Here is a 19,035-nt window from a genome sequence, read left to right as displayed (position 1 = left end):
ACAAACCTTTGATTCTAGGAAACTGGGTAAGTCAGTGGCTTTGGGAGCTCTGAATAGAAAAGGAAGTGTTTTCCCACTGTGTGGTTTTTTTTTGCCCGCCGGGTGCAAGCTAGGATTAAAGGTGATGGCTCACCAGTTTTTGGTTCCATTGTTTTATTACCATCTGTCCTAATCAAATGCGAACCTGCATGGGCCAGGTGGCTGTAATGGTGGCCGTGGCTACTGGCCTTACACCTCGTCTGCCCCAGCCCGGCCTGCTGGCCTCTTCCTGTCCTACTGAGGACATGCACAGCCACCTTCCTTCCTGGCCTGTGGGGCACAGCTCCTGCTCTAGGGGTGTGTGCTCCCTGTATGCCCCCCACCCTTAGGCAGCAGGCCCTGCTGGAAACAGCTCTTCCTGCAGTAATGGGATCCCAGAGGGAGGTGTGTCTGAGAGTCACAGGAATCAACTCTGCCAGAGGGAGGGACCATGATGACTGTGGGTCCACGTCCTCAGTGCTGTGTGCCCCCGATCTCACAGCCTAATCAGGATCACAGAATGAGACTCTTTAACCTGAACAGGAGAAGTTGGTGACAGTTTATGAGGGCAAGAAGTGACTGTGAGCTCAATAGACTCCCGGGGGGACTCATTGCTCACAGTATGAGGAAAGTCATGGCTTTCTGCAGGTGGGGACATTGACAGACAATAAAGACATGAATAGCATGGCCACCAGGAATGCACATGATGGCTTCCTCCTCCCCAAACCTCCTTATCCCTAGAGGGAAGGTCCCTTTTTTCCTCAGTTCTGCTGGAGACTCACAGGGAAGGAGTCCTTCAGCCACCAGAGAGGAAAGAACCCATGTCCTGCACAGAAGGGGATATGCCGTCATGGGCTAGTCACTGCTCTGGATGTGATCCTGGTGTTTGGCAGACAAAATATATTATGCTCACTTTGTTAAAGATGGCACTGCCCACGTGGAAGCCCATCGCCCCGGTGATGGCATTGGTTGCCCTTCTTGCTTGGGATGGGCATGATTATATTAATGTTTGTTGGGGGCGGGCTGTGGGCAGGCAGGATCCTGGTAGCCTGGGGCTTGGTTTTGAGACTAAGCCTTTCCCACCCTTTTTGATGTGGAGTGGTACACTTTCATGTGGAATCCCATTATGCCTCAGATAAATGACTTTGTATCAGAGAATTTCTTGTTTGTATATTGGATTACAGTTTTGGTTTCTATACTATAAAGTGGGGCTGAACAGGAGCTTGCTCTCTCTTGGTTCCTGAGATTAGCATTTGTTGGGCAGATAAAATGTATTATGCTCACTTTGTTAAAGTGGTGCTGCCCACATAGAGGCCGTTGCCCAGGTGATATTAATGTGTCTCTGTGGGAAGGCAGAATCCTTGTAGCCTGGGGCTTGGTTTTGGGATTAAGCCTTTCCCACCCGTTTTGATGTGGGGTGGTACAATCCAATCATGCCTCAGAGAAGTGTCTTTGTATTAGAGACTTCCCTATTTTGTATATTGGATTAAAGGCTTGGATTTCTACACTATAAAATGGGGGTGGAACGAGAGCTTGTGCTCTTGGTTCCTGAGGTTAGCATGAGAGAGCAGAGGGAGTAGAGCCAGCAGCGGGAGAAAGGCCACGTGGAGGAGGCCAGGAGAAGCAGCCAAGATGGTGGAGTGCTGAGTGAGATGCCAGTTTGTGTAGAGTTTGTATTTGGGATAAGGAAGGAGATGGGGAACAGAGGTGAATAAGTCTGGTGAGCTAGAAACCTTTGATTCTAGGAAACTCGGATAAGTCAGTGGCTTTGTGAGCACTGAATGTGACTGGGTTTTGGAGCCCAGTGAGTGTTTTTACTTGCCCGCCAGGTGCAAGCTAGAATTAAAGACTATGGCCCATCAGTTTTTGGCTCCGCTGTTTCTTTACCGACTGTCCAAATCCAATGCGAACCTTCATGGGCCAGGTGGCTGCTGTGATGGTTGCTCTGGCCTTGGATGCTGGCTTTACAGCATTAAAGAGGAGAGCAGAGAAAGGCCACGTGGAGGAGAGGAGAAGCAGCCAAGATGGCAAAGTGCTGAGGGAGAAGCCAGTTTGTGTAGAGTTTGTGTAGAGAGAAGGAGATGGAGAACAGAGGTGAATAAGACTGGTGTGGTAGACATCCTTGATTCTAGGAAACTCGGATAAGTCAGTAGCTTTGTAAGCACTGAATGAGTGGGTTTTGGAGCCCAGTGTGTGTTTTTACTTGCCCACCGGGTGCAAGCTAGGATTAAAGGTGATGGCTCACCAGTTTTTGGCTCTGTTGTTTTATTACCGTCTGTCCGAATCCAATGGGAACCTGCATGTGAATGGCCATGATGGCGGCTCCTGGACATACATTTGGTGTAGTCTGGCAGGATTCAATACAGTTCGGTATATAGCCACCACCACCTTTGAGCAGTGGAGTAGAGGACTGGCTGCTGTTATTAAATGCTTTTGTTGGCTCAGTTAACTCAGTTTCTGTAACTTTTTAGTAATATAATTTAGAAATGTAAGTTTATAAAAAGGAAATGTTAAACATTTACACAAATTATAAAACAGAGCAAGTGATCTCCTGATTATGATTCAGTTTACCTTATCAGTGAGATGATTTGGAGTTTGTCCTCATCCTTTGTTGTTATAAAGTGCGGTACCCCAGATTCACTCCATCGGGTTCCTGTAGAGACACCCAGTCCAGATGAATTCTGAAGAGATTAATTGAAGGAGGAGATTTGTTAAATATGCCGGCCGCATATGGCTGACACGGGGCATAGCAGATCCAAACCGTGCATTCCGAGTATATTTCAGAGGCTGGTTATATACCCTTTAATTACATACAGGTTGGGGGGGGGGCATGACACAGTCATTAACTAGATTATAACATTTGTCTAGGGGATTTACAAAGAACGTTAAAACTTTCAAGGTAATACAATCAAAGACATTCACAAATCCTTTTAGTGTCTATCTCTCCTCCTTTGCCTAGAGGTACACGTTAATCTCAGGATTCCAGGAAGGGAGGGAGAGCTATGATCAGTGTAGGGTGGTATGTGAATTTTGCGTCTTATTGAAAGTGAAAGGGAGTTCCTCAGATAACCTTAATCCTTTCAGAGAACTTAAAACCAGATGACTCTAGTCGTCCTTGTAAACCAGGAGACTTTTTTTTTTTAAGATTTTATTTATTTATTTTAGAGAGGAGAGAGAAAAAAAGAGGAGGAGGAGCAGAAAGAATCAACTTCCATATGTGCTTTGACCAGGCAAGCCCAGGGTTTCAAATCAGAGACCTCAGCATTCCAGGTCAATGCTTTATCCACTGTGCCACAGGTCAGGCAATCAGGAGACTTTTATATTCTTTTTCCTCCATTTTCCAAGAAAGGACAGGAAAGCCTGACCTTTTCCTCCTAGAATATCAATATTAATTTTGCAGCTTTTTGGTACCTTACAATACTGTCAGACTTATTTTACTTAGCTTGTTGTCCAAAAGATCTATCCTTTTATAGAAATAAATAATTTTAATATATATTCATATATAATATACATTTATTTATTTAATTATTTTACATTTTTTGGTTTTTTTGTTTTGTTTTGTTTTTTACAGAGACAGAGAGAAAGTCAGAGAGAGGAATAGATAGGGACAGACAGACAGGAACAAAGAGAGACAAGAAGCATCAATCATAAGTTTTTTGTTGCCACAACTTAGTTGTTCTCTGATTGCTTTCTCATATGTGCCTTGACCGTGGGGCTAAAGCAGACTGAGTGACCCCTTGCTCAAGCCAGCAACCTTGGGTCCAAGCTGGTAAGCTTTGCTCAAAGCAGATGAGCCTATGGTCAAGCTGGCGACCTCAGGTCTCAAACCTGGGTCCTCCACATCCCAGTCTGATGCTCTATCCACTGCGCCACTGCCTGGTCAGGCTATATATTCATTTACTGATGAACATTTAGGTTGTTTCCAAATCTTGTCTGTTGTAAGTAACACTGCCGTGAGCATGGAGGTGCATGTATCTTTCTGAGTTACTTTTTTCCTTTGGTGCAGATAATACCCAGAGGTGGAATAGCTGAAACAGATGGTAGTATATTTTTAGGAGTCAGACCATGGAGGTGTGAATACACAAGTGACCTGGTGAACTGCACTAACCACCTGAAATCCAGGCACTTGGGACATGAAGAGGTGTGTGACCTGCAACCAGCAGGACGCATAGTAGGACAGTCCTGAATTCCCATCACAGCTGGTGAGAACCATTCACACAATAGAGCCTAGGCCTGGGGGCTAGGCTCTGTGCTCCCTGATGGAGACTCAGCAACTGTTCTCACTCTGACCTTGTAGAGTTCCCTGACCCCTCCTTTGTGTGCTGTCAGCCGGTGCTCCCTCCCAGGACTCTCCCAAGCTGTGAAGCCAAACTCCATCCTCCTCAGTCTGTGGTGTGAGCTGAGCTCAGCACCAGGGCTCAGGGAGGGGCTGGGTGGTCACTGAGGGACACACATTTGCATGGACAGCCCCTCCTCTGGCAGAGGGGGGAGAAGAAAAGGAGGCCTGGGGCAGCCCAGCCCCACTGTGGGCTCAGGGCTGTGAGCACCATGGCCTGGTCCCCTCTCCTCCTCGTGCTCCTTTCTCACTTAACAAGTAGGATCCGGTCTTAAGGACACAGGGGATTTCCAAAAATCACTCTTATCTTGTTCACCATCCAGATAATATTTACTTGTGTCCTTAACCCCTAATCTCTGAGTGTTTGTGTTTGCAGGTTCCCTGTCCCAGCCTGTGCTGACTCAGCCACCCTCCCTCTCTGCATCTCCTGGAGCATCAGCCAGACTCACCTGCACCCTGAGCAGTGGCTTCAGTGTTGGTGTGTATACTATACGCTGGTTCCAGCAGAAGCCAGGGAATCCACCCAGGTATCTCCTGAGGTTCAACTCTGTTGGGCAGATAAAATGTATTATGCTTACTTTGTTAAAGATAACACGAGGAGGCCATCGCCCAGGTGATATTAATGTGTGTTGGGGTGGGCTAAAGGCAGGCAGAATCCTTGTAGCCTGGGGCTTGGTTTTGGGATTAAGCCTTTCCTACCCTTTTTGATGTGGGGTGGTACAATCCAATCATGCCTCAGAGAAGTGACTCTACTAGAGACTTCCCTATTTTATATATTAGATTAGAGGTTGTGAAGCTACAGTATAAAATGGGGGCAGAACAGAGTTGGTGCTCTTGGTTCCTGAGATTATCATTAGAAGAGAGAGCAGAGGAGAGCAGAGAAAGGCCATGTGGAGGAGGCCAGGAGAAGCAGCCAAGATGGTGGAGTGCTGAGTGAGATGCCAGTTTGTGTAGAGTTTGTATTTGGGATAAGGAAGGAGATGGGGAACAGAGGTGAATAAGTCTGGTGAGCTAGAAACCTTTGATTCTAGGAAACTCGGATAAGTCAGTGGCTTTGTGAGCACTGAATGTGACTGGGTTTTGGAGCCCAGTGTGTATTTTTACTTGCCCGCCAGGTGCAAGCTAGAATTAAAGACTATGGCCCATCAGTTTTTGGCTCCGCTGTTTCTTTACCGACTGTCCGAATCCAATGTGAACCTGCACTGGCTGGGCTGCTGTGATGGTGGCCCTGGCCGTGGCTTCTGGCTTTACAAACTCAGACTCAGATAAGCACTAGGGTTCCGGAGTGCCCAGCCATTTCTTTGGATCCAAAGAGACCTCGGCTAATGCGGGGCTCCTGCTAATCTCTGGGCTCCAGCCTGAGGATGAGGTGGACTATTATTGTTCTATAAGTCATAAAATTGAGAACAGCCAAATTACTCACAGTGTCTCATGATAAGGAAGTGAAACAAAACCCTTGGGCACACAGACATTATTTCTAAGCCACTTTTATTGAGAGTATGCTGTGGAGATGCCTCACTGAGGGGAGAAGACACAGTTAGACCTTCTCATGGACATGAATGAGTAACTCAGTTACACAGTGTTATGATTTCTTTATGGTTTCGACTTGCAAGGAATAAGACACATCAGATGAAAGTAGTATAAGCAGAGGGCTGAAATTCACAAGGTGGAATCAGCCCCGAGAAACTGGGCCACTGCATGTTTATTGAGTTCCTAAAGCCACAGCTCAGCAGATAAAACTAGAAAGCTACAAATGCCTTTTTTTCCCAACCATACCATCCCCAATCCTGCACGTCTGTTTCCTTCATGATCAAGGACACGAGAAGCATCAGAGTCTTCCAGAGCTTATCAATCATAAAGGACATCTGGTTCTTGAAGGCATTTCTCTGAGAATCCTGCATACTTGCATTCAAGTAACCCCAGGCCAGTCTCCTGTTATGGGTAACACACTCCAAGGTCTCTTGTCTCCAAGTAACCTCTGCTCTGAAGTTAACTACCGTTCATATTTGTGGAGGGTCTTTCCCTTCAATGTAGTGCCGAGCATTCCAGCTGAGGGACTCGAGCCAAATTGCCCATGCTCACGGAGTAGCAGTAAGTAAACATATTAACACTGTGCAACTACACGTGATGATCAAGTCAGTCAGATTCACCCTCAAATCTTATGCTCAGAGTGTCAATACTGTGTTACTAATGAATGTCCATAGTGATGTGATATTACTCACCCTGGTCACAGACAGTTTCCTCTCTCTGGATCAGCCTTCATGTCTAAGTGGACCCACTGACAGCCCCTCACTGTCCCTCCTCATCTCTCCTCTGCTGCGACACCCCTCCCCTCCTGGTCTCTCCCTCTGCCCTCAGGTCTTCACTCATCCCCACGTTAGTTTCAGAGAAACAGGCAAGGTCTTGCTGTGGTCTTTACTCCCCCAGGCTCTGTCTACAGGAGGATGGTTGACAGATAGCAGACCAGCATAAATTCATTCCTGATTTTTCCTACTGGCAGCTCCCGTTGTAGTGCTTCACCCTCCCCCACCACAGCCAGTCTCTTTAATGTGACCATATAATACTTTCCTTCTTTCTGTCTTCCTTTCATTCTATCTCTCTCTCTCTAGAGGAAAAGGAGAGGAGATAGACAGACTCCCGCATGTGCCCTGACCAGAATCCATCCAAAACTCCCCTCTGGGACTGATGCTCAAATCTGTTGAACTATCCTCAGTGCCTGAGGCCAATGCTCAGACCAACTGAGTAAGAGAGGAAGAGAGAGAAGCAGAAGAGGGAGGGACAGAGAAGCTGATGGTTGCGTCTCCTGTGTGTCCTGACCGGGATTAAACCTGGAATATCCACATGCAGGGCCAACAGACACTCTATGCACTGAGTCAAACGGCCAGAGCTTGCTTTTTTTCTTAAGATGATGTGTCCATCCAACCTTTGAGTACTCGTACATAGAAATGGTTGATATATTTATTATTCATCCTTCAGAATTATTGAGGATCTGAACAGAGTCAGATTTGATGTCATAAACAAAGGAAGGGCTGACAATTGGACACGGCTTGTGATCTGCGGGCAGGAAGAAGAGGGCTGTGTGGTCACCCCACCCTGTGCTTCCTGAGACCTGAGACCCCACAGCTGAGGGTCCTGCAGCTGCAGGAGGAATATGGACAGATTTCCCTGACTCCACAGGACCTGGAATGCTGATTAGGTGGAAGTGTTGTCAGAGCTAATCTGCACCAAATTCCTCTTCCTTGCCTAAATTTCATCTTGGTCCAAGGGAAGTGGCTTCTTACACACTAGCCCTTCTTACAGGACCTCCCAGGACCTGGGACGTCTTACAGAGAACCAGCCCCAGGGATGGGTTTTCATGAAGAACCATCCTCACAGGACTGAAAGACAACAATAAGGACTGTAGTCCACTTGTCATCATGCTTGATCTCTGAGGAAATGGCTCCATGAGGTGCACTGGACATACACACCTGTCTCTCTCTCCCACTCTGGGATACAATTCAGCACTATTTCCCTGAAGATAGTGTCAGATCCACAGATTAAGGGCGCAGTCACACACTCATGCACCCACACTCACACACACCCTCCTCCTCTCTCTGAGTGCACACCCCCCTGGGCTCTGCAGTTCTCAGGCTCCTGTCCCCCCAGAACTCAGGAATCACTCTGTGCTAACCCAGCATCCTCAGGGTCAGAATTCTCAGGAGGCAGACTCTCCCTCAGAGGGAACCTGGGAGACAGGAGTGTAGCTGGGGCCCGGTTACAAGAGCTGCCAAGAAATGCCTGAGCACCTGCTCTACCGGGATGGGTGTGACACTCAGGTCCAAGAGTGAGTCTCCAGTCCTTGTCGGCAGCTCAGCTAAAATCTCCTTTGTCCCAACCTGGGCCACAGGCTTCTTACCTCAGGCACATAGTCTGCCCCTGTCTCCACCTTTCCATGAGTGATCCATGGGTCTTTAGAAAAAAAATATTGGGTCCAATTAGTCATTAGTAATTCAAATAGATTCTTCCATTCCTTGAGTAAATGAATGAAAAAATGCTCTGGCCTGAAATGCGGGACACAAGGAGCAGAGGTTTAGGGACTCTCACCCTTGACCCCACATCGCTCTGTCCTGGCAGCTCTGTCTCCATGTGGTTCTGCCATCGCCGAGATGGTCTGGAGTTCATAGCAGGGCACACTCTGGTCTTTCCTGTGGTTCTTGGGAAGCTTCTTTTGAGCTCCCAAAGGACCTTTTTGAGGAGAGCATCTTTGTTTGCCTGGTAACATCTGTCTATCTATCTATCTATCTATAATTCATCTATCTATCTATCTATCTATCTATCTATCTATCTATCTATCTATCTTCTATCTAATTACCTATAAATAATTATCTACATTATATATATGTGTATATATTAAAACTATACACTCATGTCTGTGTTTGCAGTTTCCATTGCCAATCTGTGCCAATCAGCGGCCTCTCTCTCTGCATCCCTGACCCGCTGGGTCACCCCCTACACCCTGAGCAGTGACGTCATTGTCAGGGACACAGGATATGCTGGTGTCAGCAGAAGTCAGGGAGCCCTCTCCAGTCTCCCCTGACAGCAGCAGGACTGACCGGGTCAACACTAATCTGGAAAATATAAATCTAACACCATAATTCAGCCTCAGAGATGGGACAAGTAGGTAAAATAATGAAGATACTATAGCTTTGTGTATTGCAATATAAAGATTTTGTTATCCATTAGTCTCCATAGTCACATAGATTTCAGCAGTGACAGTGAGGTTAGCCCTGTAGTCTGATCCTCACCGAGGTGAAAGGTGAACTGTCTGTTAAGACTAAACTGACAACTCCAGGCCTGTCCCAGGCCTTGCTTGGGCCCCCTGGACTTGCCCCATGGTGCTTAGCCTGAGTTGTGGGCAGGGACCTTGACTCTATCTCTGTGACTGTGTCCTTCATTTCAGGGTCCTCGGCATCCTGTTTGCTGACCCAGTCACCCTTGGTTGTTGGGGACTCTGACCCAGTGATCACGTCATCTCTGGGAGCAGCAGCAACATTGAATCCTATAATGTGTATGGGTTCCAGCTCAAGTGAGGCTGCCCCTGATCTCTGACTCTAGGAAGGACTAAGCCATCAGTGATTCCAGATTAATTTTCTGCTTCCAAGGCAGGCAGTGTGGCCTCACAAGCATCTTGGGCTCCAGCCTGAGGACGATGTTATGACAATATTCCCATAGGTGATGAGACTCAATGCACACAGTGCTGTGTGCTCAGGAGGAAGCAACACAGACACCCCCTCTGAGACCCCTGAGCAGACATCATTCTTGTGTGATTGTTGTCACCTCTGTCACCAGCACCTAAGGATTAGAAGCTCATCCTTGTGTTTGTTTTTCCAAGACTGTCCTCTTCTTTGTCACCATCTAGATGTTTCTAATGGCACCAGCTCCACCCAGTCGTCTCCACACAGGACAGAGCTCCTTGGACAGGGCACAGCGTGTGCCCAGACAGACACCAGGGAGACAGAGGAGGCTGATCTCACCCATGTCAGGAACAAAGACTTAGAGACTGCATGTGACCAGACTCATTAGCCTCGAGTCTCACTTGGGTTTCCAGTTACAAGAGTGAGAGTGTTGGGAAAAGAAGTGATTTAAACTGGGACATCTGGACTGTGAAAAACTGAAGAGCAAATAGTCTTCTTTATGGAGGTGAAATGGATGATGTAATAAACGTCTGTGTGTGTTTTGCTGATAGACCTGAAACACAAGGGCCTGAGGCCCCTTAGGAGTGAGAGGGGCACCCTTAGGCCCATACCCCCTTTGTCTACGATCCCAGTGAGCCTGGGTCCCTCTGTGACATCACAAGGGGCTTCAGAAGAGAAGATTAGGACACCAGTGCTCTTCTACTGGAGGGACCGGTGTGTCAGAGAGGAGAGGTGGGGTTTAGGGTCTGATGGCAGAGTGGGACAGTGTGTGACAATCCTGAGGTTGCTCTGATCATCTGGCAGCTCCCTCAGGGCCACCCGGGGGCTTGGCCATCAGTGTGCTCACTGGGTGAGCTGTCCCACCAGGACTCATGCTGATCAGGAGAGAGGTGCCTCTGCCCCGGCTCTTCTCCTCCTTCTCTGTCTGGTCTGTGAGGACCCCGGGCATGGAGGGCAGGAACAGACAGTGTGGAGATGGCAGATGCACATGGTCAGAAGCTCTATCTCTCAGGTCTCCACTGGAAATTTACCAGTGTCAGCAGCAAACAGTCTCCCCATTTCTCTGCTTGGCACAGGCCCTGACCCCTGATATGAATGCTCACCCCCCTTTGCTGGGAAAATCACCTGACTCTCCCACTGATCCCAACTCACATACCTCAGCTTTGTTCAGGCTACTGGGGTCAGCTCCCCCTGTATCCCCAACTTGTGCTCAGGCAGTTTCACAATATCTGTGTTCATGTGTCACCCGTTACCCATTACCAATCATACGTGGGGTGCCTGGCACAGCAGAGATGTTAGGAATTGCAGTGGTCCAATAAACAGAGATTGACAATTTGAAAAGGAAAGTATATTTTTTCATTGAGATAAAAGCCCAAGTGTTAAAACACCACTGTTTTCATGGAGACTTAGAAAGGACCTTTCTCCCCTCATTCTTAGATGTATAAAGGACTTCTGTGAAAATACCTTTCTGCCTGGTGTGCTCAGGGACATCAAGTGGCTGGAGGATGTGCCCGGTGGCCAGTAGGGGGAGCAGTGTTTGGATATGCTCTGTGCTCAGTGATGGGTGACTATCCTGGCTTTGTGAAATCCTCATCATCCTATGAGGTCCTGGGTCTGGCTGTCTCAGCAGATGGTTTTGAATTGCTGTCATCTACTTGTTCTCTGTGGGATCTTTGGCCAAATCTGATATATGTTGAAGCTGATAGACAATGAGAACCCAGAGTGCATTTCCACATGGGCTGCTAGGAAAGTCAGTGCAGAAAATAAGAATTAGCTTGTTGTCAGATTCACCCTGTGAAACTCGGGACACAGAGCTTCAAGTTGTCTCCCCCATGTTCATCAGTCTTAGGGAAAATAGCACCTGGACTCAGACAGGGTCTGACGTCTCACAAAGCAGGTTCTGTGACACTAGAGTCACATCTTCCTATGTCAGTGTGTTGGGTCCTTGGGCAGAAGCTCCCCCGTCTGCACTGGGAGCTTCTGCAGTGCGGGGATTCTGGCTCGGGGACTGATGCCCCATGAATGTGGGACAGCCTGAGTAAACAGCAGATTGTGACATTGGGCCGGAACAATGTCTCAGGTCTCTCTACATCAGTGTTTCCCAACCTTTTTTGTGCCATGCCCCACCTTAACCTTTCTAAAATTTTTATGTCCCCCCCTATGTAACATACATAATTTTTAACATTAAAAAATTGATTTGTTCACTTAATAAACATAAATGATAGGTTCTAGGAAGATTAGAAAACAGAAAATGAGAGTTTATAAATCTCATAAAGAAGAAACTTTAAAATACATAGAGTTCTAGACCCTGGCCGATTGGCTCAGCGGTAGAGCGTCAGCCTGGTGTGCAGGAGTCCCGGGTTCGATTCCTGGCCAGGGCACACAGGAGAGGTGCCCATTTGCTTCTCCACCCCTCCCCCTCTCCTTCCTCTCTGTCTCTCTCTTCCCCTCCCACAGTGAGGCTCCATTGTAGCAAAGATGGCCCGGGCGCTGGGGATGGCTCTGAGGCCTCTGCCTCAGGCGCTAGAATAGCTCTGGACGCAACAGAGCGATGCCCCAGAGGGGCAAAGCATTGCCCCCTGGTGGGCATGCCGGGTGGATCCTGGTCGGGTGCATGCGGGAGTCTGTCTGACTGCCTCCCCGTTTCCAGCTTTGGAAAAATGAAAAAAATAAAAAAATAAAATACATAGAGTTCTATTCATAATAATATATTATAGCAATTTCTATACTGAAAACTTGAATAAATGGACAAAACTATCTTACCTACCTCAAGAGTCAGAAGAAAGGAAGTTTTGTCAGAAACACATTCAAGGGTGAATGAGAACCTGCAGAAATATGAAGAATGCAAGACACTTGTTCCTTGTCAGCACTATGTTCTCATGGTAAAGGGGACATAAAAAAAAAGCCAGGACATGTCTACTGGGGCATGGGGACCTAATAGGAAGCCCTCCCAACAACAACAAACAAGAGCAAAACAACCATATATTTCAACCTGTCACGATCATCCCAGTAGAATTATGACCAGGTATGAACTAATGGGATTAATAGGGAACCTTCAGCCTAAGATTTGCCTCAGTGTGTTCATGGCCCTGACTGTAGAGCTCAGTTAGTTAGAGCATTTTCCTGATATGCATACATTGTGGGTTCGATCCCCAATCAGGAAACATACAGAAACAGAAGGATGTTTCTGTCAATCTCACGCTCTCCCTTCCTTTCTGTCTAAAATCAATAATAAAAAAAAGTTTATAAGCAAGAAAAAACAATGTGGTCATGAACTGGTAATGAGCACAGGGCCAGGTAGAGATAAACTTAGTTATCAGGTAATCCTTTAATATCTGGTAACATAGCATATTATTGGGCTGTTTAGAGCTCATTAGTGTCCTGTAAAAATTAATGATTCAACTTCAATGTTACAGAGAGGATCTGCTAATCCTACTGCCCTGGGTAGTGACATTGGAAAGACTCAACTGCAAAACCAGCTCCCTTCCAGGAGAGCTGGGTGGTGTGAAATGGGCTTCAGGGTGTGCATTCTGAGCCCAGCAGGGGGCGCTGATGGACTGTGACTGAGAGCTCAGGGTTCTGGACCAGGCAGGCTAGGAAGATTCTCTACTGGCTCTTGCACACTTGGACAGGCAGTGTCCTCACTGAGGTGTGACTTGCCTGCACCATGGGCGACAGGAGTCATAGGAGCACTTAACTCTGACTCACACGTTTCACTCATATGGTACTTTCTCCTTTTATGAAGTCATTACCCTGGTTTGATTTACAGGAAAGATAGATAGAAAACGACACAACCAAACTAAATTTTTTGAAGCAACACAACCCACTGTGCTCTGTGGGTGAAAGAGGAGACACCTAAGGAGGGATTTCCCAGGGTCAACGTTAGGCTTCATCAAGCAGAGCTCTGTGCTCTCTGTCATGGCCCGGGTTCCTCCCCTCCCCTCCTCACTCCCTGCACAGGGAGTTTCCTGTGGTGGAAAGTGAACCGGTATGGGGGAGGGGCATCGCTTTCTCCTTCCACCAGCTGCACACAGCGGGGCTGTTCCATTAGCTGTGAGGGTGCTCAACCTGCTTCAGGGTCCTGGGCCAGAAGGTGCTGGGGCTGTCGCTGCCATCCTCAGTGTCTAGATCTCTATATATAATTGAATATAGATATTATAATTATATATTTATATATATAATTATGTGTATGTGTATATACTACTAAATTATATTTAGTACCTAAGTTTCTGTGTAGTCAAAACTATATATAAATATATAATAGTGCTAATTTATTGTAAAAACCCAGGTATGGATTCAATAGACAAACCTGAATATATACATGTATAAATATATTGATACATGCACAGACAAACACTACGTAGAGACATACATGCACACATACAGAGCTCATGACTGTCACAGGCAGGAGAATCTACGAGTCTGGAGAAGCAAAGGTTCTGCCTCCATAACTGATGCTAACTCAGCCGTGTGTGTACTATTGTTATTGTTATTGTTGTTGTTACTATACAATTTCAATTAGTGTGAGCCGAGAATGTTGTCTCATTAAATTTTCTTTGCTGGCTCAGTTATTTCAATTTTTATAACTAGGTTGTATATGATTTAGAAATAAAAGTTTACAATAAATAATGGCTCAAAAATTTATGCAAATTAGAGAGCAGAACAAGTGAACCCTGGTTATGGTTTATTCCACTTATCAGTGAGACTAAGTGGTGTTTGTCATCCTGTGTCAGACTTACTTCACTTAGCTTGTTATGATAAAGGTCTATTATTAGAAATGAAAAATATTCATGTATATTTATATATACTGAATAACATTAAGTTTGCTTGTTTTTGTTGGCTTTTGTAAGTAATTCTTCTATAATCATGGGGGTACATAATTCATTTTGAATTATTATTTTTTAGGTCCAGATAAATACCCAGAGGTGGAATAGCTGAATCATACGGTAGTGTATTTTTAGGAATCAGACAATGGAGTTGTGTATAGAGATGGTGACCAGGTAAGCTGCAGAAACCAGGCCTTTGGGTCATGAGGAGGTGCCTGTCCTTTGAACAGTAGAAGGTGCTGTGGGCCTGTCCTAAAATTTCTACCCAAATTCTGAGAACCATTCACTTACTATAGTCTGGCTGTCAGGCCTGGGCCCTGTGCTCCTTGATGAGGACTCAGTAGCTCTTCACCAGGAAGCACCAACTCTGTGTGGTCTCAGTAGGTGCTTCCTCCCAGGGCCCCCCAAAGGGAGACACAAACTTGTTCCACCTGAGTCTGAGGTGTGAGCTGAGCTCAGCACCAGGGCTCAGGGAGAGGCTGGTGGTCACTGAGGGACACACATTTGCATGGACAGCCCCTCCTCTGGCAGAGGGGGGAGAAGAAAAGGAGGCCTGGGGCAGCCCAGCCCCACTGTGGGCTCAGGGCTGTGAGCACCATGGCCTGGACCCCTCTCCTCCTCGTGCTCCTCTCTCACTGTGCAGGTGGGGACAGGTCCTGGGGACACTGATCATCATAGTATCTTGTTGAGTTCCTGACTCCTCACCCACAAGTGCTGTATCTGCAGATTCCCTGTCCCAGCCTGTGCTGACTCAGCCGCCCTCCCTCTCTGCATCTCCTGGAGCATCAGCCAGACTCACCTGCACCCTGAGCAGTGGATTCACTGTTTGCAGCTATAACAGACACTGGTACCAGCAGAAGCCAGGGAGCCCTCCCCGGTATCTCCTGAGGTTCTACTCAGACTCAGATAAGTACCAGGGCCCCGGGGTCCCCAGCTGCTTCTCTGGATCCACAGACACCTTGGCCAATGTGGGGCTCCTGCTCATCTCTGGGCTCCAGCCTGAGGATGAGGCAGACTATTACTGTGAGCTCTGGCACAATAGTGCTCCTCACAGTGATACACACAGATGGGGAAGTGGGACATAAACTTCAACTTTCCCTGACTATTGGTTTATAAAAATTAATCATTTTGAAATTACTTGTATATATGCAAACTTTACTTGGAAGATATTTCTTTTTCATAATTGGTCCCTCTCCATTTTCTTTCCCATGTTTCTGAAGCTCTAAGAAAGAGAAAACCAACAACAAAATATTCATCATGACACTGAAATGTTGCCTGTTACTGACGTGTAACAGGACCAGAGACTGTGTAATTGTCCTTTTTCAGTTGAAATAAGGAACAAGAACTTCCAAGCTCTGTTCTTAGTCAAAGCCCAGCAACCATCCCGCAGGTGAACAATATTCAAAAAATGAACTCTGCACTTTGAGGGGTCAGAACAGAGACCTTCCTGTCCCTGCCAGGCTCCCGTGCTCAGTGCTGAGTGAGGAGCACTGTGTCCCACGGACAAGGCACTCAGACGGTAAATCTGGGAGGAGGACACAGACCCAGGAGGAATTCCAGACGCAGCTGGCCTGGAGCCCTCGCTGTGCCCTGAGCATTCAGTGTGAAGTTGGGGACGGGGGTGGTTCTTCAAAGGGGACATACTGAGCCTAATGGCAGGAAATCTTTTTGGAGGAATGAGAGGGTTGGGTATGGAGGGAAGATGTGGAGCCACTACAGGGAAGAAGATGTGGGTCCATGGATGAGACGTTCCTACAGCTCACAGCAGTCAGGGCCGTGAGGACTCCCGAGAGTGGGTTTTCTGAGTCCACAGGCCCTGACTGTGTCCTCTTTCCTCGATCTCATTGGAGCTTTCCAACAATCCAAGGTGAGGAGTGAACTGTGGGTCATCAGAAACAGGAATATCCCTAATATGTGTCTTTGTCACACCTCCTGTGAAGCTCTTGGGGACCCATCCAGGTCACCTTCTATGCACAAGGAGCAGCAGACACATTGGGGTTCCGATAGAAATGGTCCCAAGGCCTGACCAGGCAGTGGCGCAGTGGTTCGAGCGTTGGACTGGGATGCAGAGGACCCAGGTTCGAGACCCTGAGGTTGCCAGCTTGAGCGTGGGCTCATCTGGTTTGAGCAAAAAGAAGCCCACCAGCTTGAACCCAAGGTCGCTGGCTCCAGCAAGGGGTTATTCGATCTGCTGAAGGCCCACGGTCAAGGCACATATGAGAAAGCAATCAATGAACAACTAAGGTGTTGCAACGCGCAAGGAAAAACTAATGATTGATGCTTCTCATCTCTCTCCGTTCCTGTCTGTCCCTATCTATCTATCCCTCTCTCTGACTCACTCTCTGTCTCTGTAAAAAAAAAAAAAAAAGAAAAAAAAAAAAAAAAAAAGAAAAAGAAATTGTCCCAAGGGCTCTCAGGCCAAGCCACTACCTCAGGACCTAGGACAGAGGTGTTCTGTGTCACTTGTGCTACAAACCATGAGGCCTCATGTTCTCATCACTGTATTTCTTTATGGGGTCAACAAGAATATCTAATTTTCTTAATGGCTCCCTGATAAATAAGAATCCCTGTACACCCGGTTTTAGAAAAATCTCTCACAGTCCCAAGTGGCAATACAATAAAACCTCAAGTCTCACATCTGCGACCTGTTTCCAGGGCCATCTGCTCCCAGGTGAGCAGTCAGAGACCACGGAGTGTGAGGAAATACTTTATTATGTCAGTGCCACATTTGAGAAAAGATACTTAAAATTAGATTTGAACAACTTCTCCTATTTTGATTTCAAAATACATCTTCTTAAATAAAATCACTGAACTAATTTGTTAATAAAAAAAATAAAAATTCTGTTTATTTTAAATCTACAATGATATTTATGTTGGACATAAACACACAATCTAGTGAAAGCTCACCCTGTTTGTATTCTATAAATAATGTCTAATAAAATGAAAACTGTATTCCCAAGTTTTTCATTTATTATTAATTACTTTATTACTGTATTTGCAGACCTTCTCAAGAAGGTCTCAGGTTGACTTAATTAATTAATAAATGTAGACTCAGGTTGACTTTATAATTATAGCAAATATTTAAGAGGGAAATAATAAATATTGTGCACACAGTTATATTTTTGTTGCTGTATTTTTCTAAAGTGAGAAGCAGGGAAGCAGAAAGACTGACTTCTGCATGCACCCAGCATTCCCACCAGGGGGTGATGCTCTGCCCATCTAGGGTGTTGCTCCTTTGCAATCAGAGCCATTCTAGTGCCTGAGGTGGAGGGCATGGAATCATCCTCAGCACCCAGGCCAACTTTGCTCCAGTGGAGCCTTGGCTGCGGGAGGAGGGGAAGAAAGAGACAGAGAAAGGAGAGGGGGAAGGGTGGAGAAGCAGGTGGGTGAATCTCCTGTGTGCCCTGACCGGGAATTGAACCCCGGACTTCCACACACAAGGCCAACACTCTACCGCTGAGCCAACCAGCCAGGGCCATGCACACAATTTTAAAGGAAACAGGAGAAAGGAACATTCCCTAATATATTTTGTAAGAAATGATTTTCTCATTATTGTAACCAGAAAAAATAGTTAAAAGGCTTCACCCATTATTCCAACAGCAACGTGGGGAGCTGAACTTCAACCTCATCCCGTGAGAGAGGAGAAACCAGAAGAGTGCAGACGAGGGAGGCCTGCAATGTCTGGGATCCTACACTCCAGTCAGTGACTCAGGGTTTTCGATCAAGAGAGCAGGGGCAGACTGAGATAAGTTTGAAAAATAACAAATCACAGCTGGTCCCTGCTTGTTATCGGTTTCTTGGAATGAACTCGCAATACCAGCAAGAAGAATGAGTAAGAGTAATGTGACAGTCAAGGACAGACCCTTGAGCCTCCTCTCTTACTCCCTCCCCTCCCAGGGACACAAAAGTCACCTGGGTCTGCAAACAAAGAAGTCATAAAAATCAGGCATTTGTCACGTGAAAGCTAAAGCTGTAAAGCTATATAAAATGTAAAAAATCCAACTTCAGGGAGCCTGTGTCTTTGATGCTACCAGCCCTACTGGCTCCGCTGGCTACAAATAAATCTTTCTTCCTCCTTGTCTGGGTGTCTCATCCTCCATTTGTGGCTAATTCCTGCTACTCCCTCAGTAATGAGACTGAATGGGGTGGTACAAGGCTGTCTGAGTCTGCACTTTGGCGTCCCCTGCTGGTGACTCAGGGGAAGAGAGAGAGCACAACCTTGAACTCCACCTGCATTAATAGCATTGAACAAGTGGTGGGGGTCAGAGGAGTTAGCGTTGCAGGTGTCCTGTCCCTTCCCTGGTGTCAGTGAGGATAAAGGGCCCACGGAGAGCTGAATGCCCACCCTGACTGAGCATAGCACCTCTCCTCAGCCCTGTGTCTCCCTGTTACTCCCTGTGAGGTCAGATGGTCCAGCAAGGGGTTTGTGTCACACTCCCATTTGATGGGAACCAGCTGGTGACAATCACTTGCCCATGGTCCCCAGGAAGTTGTCAGCAGCACAGGGTCGTGGAGTCAGAGACCCACCCTTGCAGGGCCAGTGGGAGCTGAACACACACCCCTGACCTTCTGCCACAGCTCAGCAGGTGGCCGGCCTGATCAAAGGAAGAATAGATGGGACCCAGAGGCTCCTAATACAGCCTTCAAATGTCCAGGACCCAGTAAAGCTCAGCACTCGTTA

Source organism: Saccopteryx leptura, chromosome 2 (genome assembly GCF_036850995.1).
Source record: "Saccopteryx leptura isolate mSacLep1 chromosome 2, mSacLep1_pri_phased_curated, whole genome shotgun sequence".
NCBI classification, from domain to species: Eukaryota; Metazoa; Chordata; class Mammalia; order Chiroptera; family Emballonuridae; genus Saccopteryx; species Saccopteryx leptura.
This window is presented reverse-complemented; position numbering follows the sequence as displayed.